At 35.1% G+C, this 15,699-nt stretch overlaps 1 non-coding gene across 1 annotated transcript; it reads right to left on the reverse strand.

Annotated features, from left to right (window-relative positions):
* Window positions 1–782: 782 nt before the first annotated feature.
* On the reverse strand, window positions 783–888 carry LOC118614448. The gene has a single exon (XR_004956052.1). It is a non-coding gene; the product is annotated as a U6 spliceosomal RNA (small nuclear RNA).
* Between the last annotated feature and the right edge of the window lie 14,811 nt (window positions 889–15,699).

A 15,699-nucleotide genomic window follows, 5' to 3' on the forward strand; every position in this document is an offset into this window, starting at 1 on the left:
CCTGATCCACTGTCAGCCCTCAAAAGCTACCATTATTACTGTTTGTCAATTGCCAGGGACATAGAATTCTATTATTTAAAACTCATTAAGAAGGAAATTACTTATAATTCTGGGAGGTGCAAATTCTTTTATCCTATTTGGTACTGATTAAATTTTAAAGAAAATGATTTTATAAAGTCATAGACAAAATATGTAGAAAAAAACAATTTAAGCCAGTATTTAAAAATTATACTTTAGGGAGTTCGTAAATCAACAAAAATGTATTAAATAGAAGATTTAAAGCTAGGAAACTGCAGACAACTACATATATTGGGAAGGAAAATGGTTCCCTTAAATTCTAGAATAATTCTCAATAAATAACTTAGAAGAGATGATCATAAAATGTGGGTTCTTCCTCAATACTTCACAGATTTTCACATTTCAGCACAGTACTTATGTGGGTGGAGAACGAAGGGGAAGCAGCAGTGTTCCTGTTCTTCCTTAGATGCTTTCGTCTCTGCTTGCTGACTTTTAGCTTTCTATTTTCTCCAGATTTTTCTTTTCTCTCTCTTTGTCTGAGTGTCCATCTTCTTTCTCCTTTCCTTTGCATTTTCCTCTGGGAGTGTTCTGTCAGCTACTTTGCAATGTTTTTGAGGCTTGATGCAAATTGTAATCAATGTTCTTTTATTCCTTTTTTGAACATACATCATCCTGAATCACTTTTTCTAGGCTAGAGATAGTGCCAAGTACTTTTTAAATTTTTTCCCATCTTTCTTGAAACATAATAGACAATTAGTTACTTAAAAAATATGGAACACTTCACGAATTTGCATGTCATCCTGGCGCAGGGACCATACTAATTTCTCTGTATCATTCCAATTTTAGTATATGTCCTGCCAAAGCAAGCACTGCCAAGTACTCTTAATGATAATTCTCTCTTGTAATGCTTTCTCAAAACTAAAATGGAAAATACTGCTAGGAACATAGTAGCAGAATGTATTTCAGCATCACACTGATCTAGGTGTATGCTACCTTATGGAAAGTGAATTAATTGTTCTCACCTCAGTTTACCTTTCCCTAAAACTGGTATAATAACAGCACATGTTACATAAGGAGTTTTGTTTAGAATCAAATACAGCAACATACATAACTCCATAGCACAGTAAGAACCATGGAGCAAATAAATATTAGCTCTGATAATGACGATAATAATGAAACTAGATACAGAAAATTCACAGTTAAGTTTCTGGTATCTACAAAATTTTGTTGTTAAATAATATTATTTTAATATGCTATTAACCAATAAGAGCTTTCCGCACTAAACAAAAACAAACAAAAACTCAAAACAAATATGCTATGTTTGATTTATCTGTTAAGTAAATTATATTATCTAATACGACATTGTAAATTATCCAGAGTCTGTCCTTGTGGTTATAGTCCAATATCCAATATTGTCATACGTTTTCTGTATGATGAAATGTGATGCTTACTCTCATCTTTCCATCATTTGGTCTGACTCAGAAATATAGTATCTCTCCATTAATTTTTTCTTGTAGCTTGAAGTTATTTTCTCATTGTTCATTTTCCAGACAGAATAATTCAGACTTTATCAAGTAATCCATACAATATTAGTTTAATTTGTGTGAATATGTTTATTCTTTGCCTGGCCATCTGAAATAAATGCTCCCACTCATTTACTTCCTTTCAAAGCACATATGGTGTTTTTCTGTCTAATAGTCCTTTTCCCAAGGCACTGACATGTCTTGACAGACTTCCCCTACCCTTATCGAAAGCAAAGGTTCTTAAACTATTTTGGCTGACAGATGTTTTTAAAAATCTGATGAAAAAATAGACATTTTATCTGGAAAAAAAAATGCACACATGTTGCCATAGACTAAATGTTTGTCTCCTTCCCAAATTCATACGTTGAAATCCTAATTGCCAAGGCGATGATGATATTAAGAGGTGAGGAATTTGGGCGATGATGAGGTCATGAGAGTGGAGCCCTCATGAATGGGATTAGTGCCCCTATAAGCGAGACCCCAGAGAGGGCTTTAGCCCCTTCCACCATGAGAGGATTACACAAGAAGTCTGCAACTTTAAAGAGAGCCTTAACTGGACCAGGCTGGCACCCTTAGCTTGAACTACCAGTCTTCGGAACAGTGAGAAATAAATGTTTGTTGTTTATAAGCCACTCAGTATATTGTATTTTGTCATAGCACCCCAAAAAAGAAATCCTTAAGTTGCTAAGTGCTGCTTCTTCCCTTCCTTTTGCCTCTTCCTCACCCCCCACCCCAGAAGTTATGCATTTCAAACTCTGTCCCTTTAAATCTCATGTAGCTTCAAATTTCTTCCTGTGGGCCATACTCTGATTTATTGGGTACAGTTTTAGTATTTCCAGACCTCCTAGGATGGCTTGGCCCAGGTTTGGATCAACTCTAGGCCAGTTCTAGCCCCCAATTTTTCTCTTCCATAGTGGTTCCAGGCTTCTTCTGCTTACTGCTTACTCCTTGATTTAGGAGGTATTAGACTGTAGTGTGAGAGATCCTAGGTTGAATTTTGCTGTTTTTGTTTTCATCTTCAAAATGCATGACGATTAGCAATATCTGTCTCTAAGTTACGCTGACGATGATGTTTTGGTATAGTTTCATTTTTCCTTCTTTGTTGATCTCTGTTGTTTTTGGAAAAAATATTGAGAAATAGGGACATAGGTACTCACTCTTGTTAAGAACTATTTGGAATTCCTCAGAGAGAATTCTGCTACCAGTGTGAAGGTCAGATTGAAAGAAAGGCTAAAAAATGGATAGACTAAATAAGAGGCCATTTTAACAGTGTAAATAAAATATAGTGAGGGCCACACTTTAAAAATGGAGAGGGTATGGTATGTTCAGATGATATTAAGAATCTGGTAAGTGTCAAGCAGCATAAGGAGAGAAGGGTAACCCCTAGGTTTCCGGCCTAGTCATTGAATATCATTATGGTAGAACCACTCTAATACAAGGAAAACAGGATGAGGGCTTATTTGGGCAGATGGGCAGTATAAGTAGAGGACATTTAATGAATTCCTTTTCAGAACTAAGAATTTGGAATGCTTGGGAAATATCCAAAAGGATTTGCTCCCTGGGGTTTAGATATAGTACAAAAAAATGTTGAAACTAAAGAAAGAAATCTGGAAGACTACAGCATAAAGCCGAGAGAACAAGCTGTGTTCATGTATGAGGTTTTTTGAGAGAAAGAAGAATAGGAAAAAAGAAGAGTAGAGGAAAGAATGCCAGAATAAAAATTTAGGAGAGATTTCCATTGATGATGTAGTCAGAGGAAGAAGAGCCAGTGGAGAGACCTAGAAGAAAGAAAGAAGTCAGTGAGGCAGTGGGGAAAATCAGCAGAGGCCTGTCTCGGAAGCTGAGGGTGCAGTCCGTTTCTTGATTGGAATGTAGATCCATCTTGTGAGCATTGAACATAAAATAAAAGGGGAAGTGAAGGTATGAACATCAAGTTGCTTGAAGGCTGAAGATCTTTTGAATTTTTTTAGCATTAGAAGGTCATTAGTGATATCTGCAAAGAACATTTCTTATAGGTTGGTGAGGGTGAATATCAGGTTACAATGGATCAAGAAATGAATAAGAGATGAAGAATTGCAGGCAGTACAAATCCCTTATATATAGTGCCTTATCTATTACAGTTCTTAAAGAGCAGTAGTTAAAGTAATACACCTAATAATATTCTCATAACATTTGACACTCCTGGTCTGTGGCACCTTTGACTATATGTGTATATACCCTGTTTCCATTTTAAATCAAAAGTTCCTTTATGCAAGGACATGTATCTAAATCATACTTGTATCATGTAGTAGTATGCACTTATGACAAATTTATTAAGACTTTTTTGCCCAAATGAATGAACCAATGAAAGACTCAAAGAGTCAAGACCCAAGGCTTCCAAATCTCAAACATAATACTTAGTCCCTGTTTCCAGGTGTCACTTCTGTAGGAACATTTAGCCTCTGATTTGAAACAACAAAGAGATGCTGACTCTTAGCTTATATTATGAGATGTGAATGACAGTCCTTGTCAGTCACAGCAGAGGAGCTATTAGGATGTACAGAGGACTCTGACAACCTGCTGAGATATGTAAATGGACACTTTGACAGCCTTCCTCCAAAAGGGGCTTTCAAACCCCGATGTCCTTCACCATTTATCTGCTGTACAAATAAAGAAATACTTTTTCAAATGTAACTCCCCACAGGCACTTATTTAATTTTATCACTGCTCTCTGCAGTGCTGCCAGACAAATATCCTTTGAGCCTATTTTGATTAATAACAGTTTGCACTTATTGTTTGATTTTCAAGCCCATCTCAAAGTGAGACTCCAGTGCAGACCTCCAGATCTTCTCCACATCAGCTCTGTTTTGAAAGGAAGCTTCTGATGGATATAGGTTTCAGAGAACGCACCACTGAGCATGAATACAAAAGCAACAGCATGTACACAGAGCCATAGAAAGGAAGAGAAAACAACCCAGAACAAATGTGCCAGAGCTTAGTTTCTAAGAGGAAAGAACCAAATGATAAATGTGTCCCAAAATACCCAATGCAAGATTTCACAATTTCTTTGACTTTCACCCCAGGTGTGGCTTCCTATATAGGCCAACAATTTTTCTGAAAGCCAGATAAAGAAGTACAATAGGAATGTTTTCTGTTAGACTTGTAATCCAAATACCAAGACATGCTCGATTTCTCCAGCTGGCTGTGGTGGCCATATCCTTAATATTTACGTGAAATTGGCTCAATTTCCTCAAATTCTCTATGATAATTTGGGTAGAGATAGGGTGGGCAAGCTTACATTTCTATATGTCATTTCAGTTTAATTCTTGATCTTCTTTGCAAGTTATATTTCCAGTGTGTGGAATCCTTCGTTCTATACCCCACTGCCCTACTGAGTCAAGCCAGATAGCTTTATCCTCCCGAATTCCTCCAACCCACGGTGATTTGTACATCAGATTTTACTTAAGAATTCAGAGACAATAGGGGGAGAAGTAAGTTTATTTAGCTACATACCAAAACACATAACTTAACATTTACTACTGATATCTCTGGCCTTAAAAGTCCTTGAATTTACCTTGGGCATTTTGGGCCTTTTTTTCTACTAGGATTTCAGACTTGCACCGTATTGCTGCCTCCACCTCTTTCTCCTCAGACCAAGCTCATCCACCCGTAGCTCCCACCCAAGGTTTCAGATAATTTCTGCTGGAGAATTGTTTAGCTAGCCCTCTGTTTTATCACAAACCATCTGCTCATGCCCAAAGGGTCTCATTCTCATATTTATGACCAAACATGACTCTGCTTGCCCTAGAAGAAGTTCTGTGCCAGCCCTTAAAGTAATACAATTTTTCCTACCTCTACTACTTCAAAATAAAGCTTGCGTGCTTAGGCTTTACATTATGGAAATTTTATATTTATGCATCATATTCTCATAAAAAATAAAAATATAAAAAATTTACTTTATCTCTTTTGTACCCGAAATAGTAGGAAGTTAGGTAGACATGAGCGATGGGGAAATGATGGCCCATCCCAGAGACTTCCCTTAGGACCTCTACAAAACACTCATTTTACGGTTAGAGCTAATCATTATCTCCTGAAATACCAGGAAGTAAAAAACAGAAAACTAACCACTGGTTTAGTCTGGCCACAGTACCTGCGCAGTTAGTATGTATACTGACCTTATCTTTAGCGTCATTATGTCATCATTATAATGTCATACATATGCCTGGAAGTTCATGATTCTAATTACAACAGAGTAAATCCTGAGTAACCACATGCACAGTAAACAAAGAGTTATATAACAGTATATCATCAAGCAAAATGACCTCATACGTCAGTCATCTAGTACCCCCCCCCACCCCCACACCAAAACCACCCATCAAAGGCCAATATTAGGTTTACTTCCTGATTGTCTTTACTAGATTATATATGGTTTAAGGAGATGTATATGGGTATTAATTTAAAAAAGGGATGGACTTGTGATGGTTAATTTTATGTGTCAGCTTTTTTTAAAGGAGTTCAGTAACATTTAATTTCATTTATTTTAGTGTAAGCAAATTTTTTAGCAACTCAACAACAAAAATACTTGGTATATTTTGAATCTTATTTGAAGATACATATTTCTATTAAATAAAAGTTTTTCTTACATACCTTTTAAACCTACCATACCTTACATGTCACATAAAGCTGGATTCAGACTATTAGTACTGGGAAGACTGGTCTCTCCTCTCAATCCTCACATTATCCACACCATGCATAATAAATGATTTTAAATTTTCAAAAATGGGGTGCCCAGGTATTTGGTCAAACATTGTTCTGGGTCTGTCTGGCTGTGCTTTTTAATGAGATTAACATTTGAGTCAGTAGACAGATTAAAGCAGATTCCCCTCCCTAACATGAATAGCACTCATCCAATCAGTTGAAGATCTGAATAGAACATGAAAGCTAAGTGAAAAGGTATTACCCTGGCCTGATTGCTGATCTGGAACATTGGCTCTCCTGGTTCTCCAATCTTTGGACTTGCACTGGAATTTACACTAGCCACTGGAATAACCTCGTGATGCAATTACAGGGTTGTAATTCTTTTTTAACTTTTTTTCCTCATTTCTATCCAAATCACACATCCACATTCAAAATTTTCTCCAGTTTCCCATAAGTCGAAGAGCCAGCCTCCCTAGAATGTCTATTTTAACCAAAAAGTATTAAAAAGCCCTGCAATGTAACAGTTGAGGGTTTCACCTCTATTCGATCTCCCCAAATAATGTGCCACAGACTTTTTCTTTACAACATGATTAACTCTGGATTTCATTGCCCACTGCATTCTGTTTTTGAGCATTTGACTTACAATGATCCCAAGTGATTGAAAAAGGAGAGAGGGAAAAAAGAGGGGAGAGACAACCTACATGAGGCCATTTAAATAGGTGTCAGCAAAGTCTCCATACACAGTTAGGCATCACCTGGACAAGTTCAGACAGTTTTTGATGGAAAATTTACCTGGCATTGACAAGAACTGCTAATGAGACCCCCCAGCACCAGGAGCACAATGAGCTGGCTCAAGTGGCACCAATGGCCTGTAAGCTTTGGCTTATCTCCCACGCTGCGTCCTGGAACAGGAGACTGAGAGTGTTCAGCAGTCTCTTGGTGATATTTCTAATACAGCTTGCCAATTTGGAAGTCAAACACTGAATCTTGTCTCTTTCTCTTTGCATTCCTGCCACGCCAGCCTAATTCTCTAGGCAATGTGCATGCTGTTGACTGAGGAAAAGATTATATACAGAAAGTCCATGTTTAAAATATTTTAAGGTAATATCTCTCTGCATAAAGTATCTACATTTCTCATTGCATACATTCTGCAGTAAGCAGTGGGCAAGTAAGTGACCAAACAAATGAGAAGAAGCAAATTCGAAGACCAGAGAGTTGCCACATAGATCTATGCAGTTGATGAGGTCTTTTAAAATTCATCTCCTTAGTTATTTGGTTATTCCTGTGTTCTAGTCTCCAAACACGTTTTCTGTCTCTTTACACACCCTTTGAGACTATAGAAAAATTCACAGATAATCTTAGATGGCTTTTGCTACAAGCTCTAATCTTCAAGATCTTTTTAGGAAAGTTTCTTCTCTGATAAATATTTGAAACAATCTATGTGAGTAAATCAAAACCCACTTATCTGGTTAGCGATCTTAGTCTTACCCCAAATTTCCAACAGAGCTTTGGTTATCACTTGGCAGTTGGGTATGTGTCTGTTGGGGCAGATAGGATAGAGCTGAATGATAGTAAAAAGGACTGCTGTGGAGAGAATAGGGAAGCTTGGAAGTGGTGTTGCCTGGTTAATACTGATATCAACAATCACAAGAGCTGGCAGCCTGCAAGCTCCACTTGTTCTTTAGTGTCCAGAAGATCAGGTGTTTCGCAGTTTCAATGTGTACATGACTCATTCTATATTAGCTCAGCAATATTTTTTAGCACCTACTATAGTACCAGCCTCTGTTCTAGATCTTGCGTTCTAGTCTTTCTGCACACATATACAGTGACTTTGTTATGCTGATCCTTCTGTTCTGCATTAACATGAGCATCTTGGTGTGCAGAAAACATTATTCCTTAGGACTCAACAATCCTGGATTCTTTTTCATAAACTTCCCTTTAAGTGGGTCTATAGTCTATTTAGCGTATAAAGTTTCAATTTTCTTATTATAAATGTGGATATTTGTTCAGAAGCCTAAGGTTAAGTCCTTGTAAAGAGTAAACAACAATGCATTGAAATGCTCAAAGGAGAATAGACACAAATGAAAATTTAATAAGGCACCTTAAAAAAATATGGAAAAACAACCAAGACAATAAAAGTGATATAAAGAAAGAAATACAAAGGATAAAAGAAAAGCAGGGGAATGGAAGACAGGCAAAGAAGGAATAATGTGTATTATCAGTCACGAAAAAAGAAAAAAAGAACAATAGAACAGAGTTAATATTTATAACCATAATCTCAAAAAACTTTGCAAAAATATTTTTTAAAAACCCAAATCTATACATTGAAAGAGCTCAAAAAATTACCTAGAAAAATTAACCCACAGCAAACAATTCTGAACCATAGCTTAGCTAAAATTATTAGATTTCAAAGATGAAGACAAAAATCTTCAAGACATGCTGGCAAAATGCTCAGTTTATAAAGGTACCTGTCTTTTCAAACCATAGACATCAAGGCAAGAACGGGACTTCATTTTTTTTTTTAATTCCAGTGATAAAAAAAGTGTGAATCAAGGATTTTTGCATCCATCCATGCTGTTCATCACTAAATGGAGTAGAGTAGTTTTCATGGAAATAGTATGTGGCCTCTTAGTCTTATAAAACTCAAAATATTTTCTACCTGCCCTTTTGTAGGACAAGTTTGCTGACTTCTGCTATCTAGAGGATGTTTCATCAAACAAACAAAGATGAGGAAAACTTGAGAAAAAGGGATGAAGGTAAGTACTTTAAAATATAGGAATTTATTGATAAGATTAAAATAATGTTAGAAGTAGAGTAGAAGACTAATATGCAACTGTTATATGTAGTGATGAAGTAGAAATATGCAACTGAAAATGGAAAGAGAATGAAAAAGAAAAAATATAAAATCTCTTTAATATATAGACAATGCATGGGTGCTACAGATTACTTCCAAAATTAAACAAAATTTGATAAAATAGGTGGTAAAGTGTTAAATTAGGAACATTCAAAAGGGTTATTTCATGGTTGCCACCAGAACTTCCTATATGCTTCTCATTTCTTTTTAAATAATAGAGCAAACTATATGCAACTCATATAGAATTTTACAGAGCAACATGTGTAATGATCAAACTATATATATATCTCAGAGCTTTGAGACCAGACATGCATCACAAAGATTATTGTGAATGAGCTTAATTCAGTGTATTAGTTTACGAGGGCTTCCATAACAAAACACCATAGATTAGGTGATTGATAGAAATGTACTTTCTTATAGTCCTGGAGGCTAGAAATTCAAGATCAAGTTGTCATCAGGTTTGCTTTCTCCTGAGGCCTTTTCCCTTGGCTTGCAGATTTGCTACTTTCTCCCTAGGTACTCACATTTGCGTCCTCTGAATCTCTCAACCTGTCCTAATCGCCTCTCTTTATAAGGACACCAATCAGATTGTATGAGGGCCCATCCTTGCATGCTCATTTTAACTTAATCTCCTTAAAGGCCTAACTTCTAAATATAATTGCATTGTAAATATTGGAGGTAATGGCTTCAATATGAATTTCAGGGGAACATAATTCAGCCTGTGATATTCACCTATTAAAAGAAACAAGATTTTCAAGTTGGCTCACAAAATAAAACCCCAGTATAGACCTCATTCAAGTTTGAAAACTTAAACAGATAAATTTTAGAAAAAAATAAAAAAATATATATCAAAAAACTGATAAAAGCAGCAGGCCTAGGTGCTTTCACAGGGGAATTCTTCCAAACCTCCAAGATCGGGTAGTCCCAATGATCTATAAGTTATTACAGAGCACTGAAAAGGAAGAAAATCTCTAATTTTATTTATGAAGGAAGAATAATGCTCTTATTTAAACCAGATGAAGAGTACAAAGGAAGAAAAGTAAAGATCAATAGCACTCATAAATACAATGAAAAGCTTTCAAACAAAATACTAGTAAGTAGAATTTACCACCTCATTAAAAATATAATATACCATGATTGAGTAAGATTTATTGCAGAAATGTAAGTTTGGTTTAATATTAGGAAATCTATTAATATTATATACCACATTATTAAATCTAAGAGAAAAATTATAATTATTTTCATAAGTGCTGAAAATATCTTTGAAAATTTCAACACCCATCTATTATTCAAAAATACTTCAAGAAAATAGGAATTGAGACATAAATGCTTTCTTAACTTGTGTGTGTATGTGTGTATATGAGTGTGCATGTATACCTCACTCCTTAAGCTATTATCTTATTTATAGGGGAACTTCTACATGCATTTTCACTATTGCCTCTACTAGTTGATATTGAACTAGAATATTAGCCAATATAATTAGACCAAAAAAATCGACAAGAGCATAAGAATGACTATAGAAGAAGTATTATCTCTATTTGCAGCTAATGTAATAGTATACCTTAAAATTCCCAGAAAATCAATAACAAAATTAACTCAAACAATAAATTCAATAAACTAATAAAATATAAAATTAGCATACAAAAATCAGAATCCTTCATATACACATACAATAAGTTGTTAAAGGACATCAAGGTAGAGGAGAAACCCATTTAAAATAGCATCAAATAAGATGGAATATTTAGAGATATATTTAATACCAAATGTATGAAACCTCTGTGAGGAAAATTGTAAAGCACTCCCAAAGTCACAAGGGTGGACTTGAAAAAATGGAAAGACATCTGTTCTTGGATAGAGTGCCTGAACATAAAGATGTTAGTTCTCCCTCAGTTAATTTATAAAATTAACGCAATCTCAATAAAAATGCAAATAAGCTATTTTTGCAATTAGACAATTTGCTATTAAAGTTCATGTGGAAAAAAAACATACAAAAAAGCACTGAAAATATGGCTGAGGAAAATTTATGAGGAGAGTAGCCCTTGTAGATATTAAAACATACCATTACAGAGTTTCTATAATTAAGAATGTGGTACTGGTACATTGATAGGCAGCATTTCAAAATCTGGGTAAAAGAATTTTTTTTATTTGCTTTCTTATTATTTAGATTTATAAAGATAACTTTGATGGCTAAAAAAAAAAAAAGAAAAATAGTGCTTACAAGGTCATGCTATCAGGAAAAAAAAAGAAGGCATGTGTGCATCTCGTGCATCTATCCTGGAACAAAAAGTCATTTCTACCAACCCCAGAATTACACCCTGTGTAGGTTTTCAGTAAATCATTGTTTTATATTATGGACAGTAATGATGGTTTGTCTTCCATGAAAAACCATATTTAAAATAAAAGCCTCTCTCCCTTTCAGGTTACAGCAGAGATACAAAGAATTTTTTAAAAAACAAATAATGCTTAGTCAACTAAGGAGCCTTTTGGGGGAAAATAAAAGAGATAAAATTAGATCCACATTTCACTCCACGATCAAGAACAAACTCCAAATGGATTAGAAAATTAATTGACAAGGTGAAACCATAAAAATAATTACAGAAAACACAAATAAATTCCTCTTTAACCTCATCACAGGTAAAGGCTTTCTAACTATGACTCAATATTCGGAGGCAATAAGAAAAAGATAGGTCAACTTGACAATATATTTTTTTAAATTTGCATGAAAAACACCATAAACAAAGTCTAAAGAAAACTAACTGGGAGAAACTGTTTGCAATATATACCTCAGGCAAATGGCTAATATCCCTAACATATAAAGAACTCTTAAAATTAAGGGGAAATATACAAAATCTAATAAAAACGTTTAAAAAGATAACAAATGGACGATTCTCAAAAAATGACAAAAAAAAAATTCTGTTCAAACAGAAGGAAATGTTCCAATTCACTCAAAATGAAAGAATTCCAAATTAAAACAACACTAATGTATTATTTTTCATATGTCTCAAATAAATGCCCATTGCTCCTCACTTTGGCCTTTTATTTTTAGGTCAACAAAATCAAGAGTAATTCTTAGGTTACCATCTTGAGCAACTGCATTGCTTATTGATCCCTTCACAGAGATATGGGGATAGGAAAAATACCTGTTAGAAAAGAAAATGTTTTTCTATCTTCTAGGTTCAATGGCTGGTGCCCAAAAATCTAACTAATAAAAGACAAATGAACAAGAGAAAAAAACAGTTTTAACTATGTAAGCATGTACAGAGTTCACCAGGAAAATTTTGCTGTAGGAGGTAGCCAGATGATTGAGGCTTATGTACCATTTTACGCTAAACTAAAGAAAAGAGGATTTGGGCTTCTAGCAGGAAAGGCAAGTTGTAAGAAGGGGATGGGAGGAAATGTATGGTAAATTAAGAGCTGTCTTGTAATGCAGCTAGGAATCTCTCAGGTGATAAGAGTTGTCTCGAGGAGTACCTCCCTTTCTGGTAAGGAGACATCTTTACAAATAGAAATTTCCCTTACAAGTGGGGAATTCAGACTCCGTATTAAGACAGAGGAAGGGGAAAGAGTTTTTCCTACCACCGTTCTCAATTGTATTGGGCTCAAAATAATCCACATGCCAAAGAGACATATTTTGGGGTGACATTCTTGTACCCTTCATGGCAAATTTAGGAAAGCTGAGGATGAATTTGAATTACCATTGAAACATGCAAGAGAAAATGTCAACATTATTTAATACTACTGGTCATGTTTTTTCTTAAAATACTTTCTTCTCCTGCTAGCTGCCTGGGATTCTTTCTATCTTTCTATATCCTCTTATTAAGTATATTGGCCTCTCCTAGACATTAAATGTGGGAATGTCCTGGGGCTTTGTTCTTGGACTCCTTTTTCCATTTTATCCACTATCTACAATCTACATGATCTTATCCAGTTGCATGGCTTCCTGTATCAACTACATTGTGACACTACCCAATTTGGATCTAAATCTCAAATATGTTATCTAGAGGCTAGTGTTAACTTCACACAAAAATTCTATAGGTTTTCTTTCATGCACAAGATTCCTATCAGCTGCCCACTTCCCACATCTGTTCCTCAAACACACCAGAGTTTGCTTTGTGATCCACAGAAGAGGGAAAGCCTTGAACTCATAAATAAACAAACTTTAAAAGGCTATTTGAAAGGAATAGTTTGAAAAGTAGTCAAATATATATTTGAAAGTAATGAGGTAACTACCATATTTTCTTTTCAGAATACTGATGAGAATATATAATTGAATATTATTTAAAGGTTAAAGATTGAGTGAAACAGAAGATCTTTTTGTTATTTGAGTTTATTTCAATGTTTTGAATTGGTTCCATGAAGTCCTACTGAAAAAACAGAGCTCAATTTTATAATATCCAGATGATACCACTTCCTAGAACTAAGGATTATATAAGAAACCTCTCCTTTGACATCTCTGCTAGGATTCCAAATAGACATATCAAAGTTAACACATCAAACCTGAGCTCTGGATACTACCCACCAGCTGCCTCCTGCTGTCTTTGCAATTTCTGTTAACAGTAACCTCATCATTTCAGCGTTACATGCCCCAGATCTTTGGAGTAGTGTAAGTCAGGATTCTCTAGAGAAGCAACACACCAAGAGGATATACAGACAACATATATAAGAAGACAAGAGGTTATTTGACTGAAATGCAAAGTTCGAGGTGCAGTGGTGTGGAATGGATTTGGATTAGTTAGCAGGAGTTAATTATAAAACTCCTTACAGGAACTTTATGCTAGATAATGGGGAAACACTGGAAGATTTTATGATGGGGACTGACAAGGTCTTACTTTCAACCTTCAAAAAATCATAAACTGCAATTTAGATCATGTATTAGAGAGAAGCTAGGAAGAGAAGTGGTTGTTTCTAAAATGACAATGCCTGCAGTAAGATAATTCTCAGTGCTACCGTGTCTTCTTAAGGAGAGACAAAAGGCGAACATTACTAAAGATGGGAATCCATCTGTTACATTAAATACAAACAAAATTATTAAGAAAAAAGTGATGTAATTATAGATTTCTAAGTCTGTTCTGTACTGAAATAAAACGTCTCTTTGAAGTAATAAACAAATATAATCGTAACAATGATTTGGGTACATGTGGGAGCTGAAGAGCTAATTATTTTTACCCTGTAAAGTGCCTATCGCTGTTTATCATGTTTGCTTTAGTTCATCACATTTGCATAAATCCCCTTGCTGCACCTTCTTTATCAGTGCACTTACAAAATGAATTGGTTTTCCAACACATTTTAACTTTTTTCAATTAGCAGACTTAAATTTGCATGGTATTAAATTCGAATTTTCTTCAGGTAAAGTATCTTATTAGCTTACCACCAAAAATAATATCCATTCCAGAATCAATCAAAATTTGGAAATGCAATTTTCTCCCTTTATGAATAGAGTCCATCTCTTCTCACCTTCTTCACGATACCCACTGCTTTCATTAAATCAAAACTAACTTTACCCTCCATAAGTTTAGATGTCTTAAAAGAACCGAAAAATTAAATTACAAGTTGATACAAAACTTCAGTATATCATGAAGACTGCCGAATACATTTTTTTTTTTTTTTTACCAAAAAATAAATCTTTCTAGGTATGAATTTTCCTTCATGTGATTTCTTTTCCTCTTCTTCGGAACATACTGAATTAATTTGTAATACCACATGACAAACAAGACGCGAAATTTCACCCTTTATGATATTCACTAAATGTATCAGAATAACAAGTATCAATATACTTTTCTGTTCTTATTACCTTTCTTAAACACCTTCTAGAAGAAGGTGAAGTAGCATTCGAGGGGTGATAGAAAGAAGTAGAAGGATGCAATTATTATTTTAAGCACGTTAAAGAACAGGTTAGATCTAAGGTGATTTATTTTATGAATAGTTCTTAGGCATCCCCAAAGATTAGTATGGACAAGAGAATGTCTGGCTCTTCGTCGTTCTTTCTCCTTGGGAACAGAGTGATTCTGATTCAATTTATTGGGCTATTGATTTATCCATTTCTAAGTATCCTGGGTGCAAAATCAACACCACCCACCTAAGGCCTGACCCCTCTGCTTAACTAAAATTTAGACAGGTTTTTTCTTAATTATAGGCTTCCAATATCCCTCCTTTTAGAGCATTTGCTTTCTTTCTCTGACCCTTTGAAATTTAACCTTCTACACCCCAGGAATGTCTTTCTCAGAGACCAGTGAGCCATCCCTTTGAAATGCAATCAAGAATGATAGAGCCTCCATCTCCCTGTCTCTATGGGAGGATAGGAGCCTAACTTCCTGACAAGCACTAGTTGGCAAATCCAACTTTTTCCTTAGCTCGCACCAGCACTTAAAAACTCTTCTGTCTTTTGTTTCAGTGAAATCTTTCATTCTCTCTTCTTCATTTCAACAGTCTTGACTCCTGTTATAACAGTCTTGAATAAAGGCTTATTTGTCTCTATAACTCCATCAGGTACAATTGATTTTTGACATGTCTCCAGCTGATGTCCTCCACTGATGTAGATCGTTATAGCCCTGTTTGAGCATAGTTTTGGTGGTAAACTCCAAAGAGTAACAGGAATACAAAAGCAGAGATTTTGATTGTGTGCGTGTT

The sequence above is a fragment of the Rousettus aegyptiacus genome, unplaced genomic scaffold (assembly GCF_014176215.1).
Source record: "Rousettus aegyptiacus isolate mRouAeg1 unplaced genomic scaffold, mRouAeg1.p scaffold_m13_p_2, whole genome shotgun sequence".
NCBI classification, from domain to species: Eukaryota; Metazoa; Chordata; class Mammalia; order Chiroptera; family Pteropodidae; genus Rousettus; species Rousettus aegyptiacus.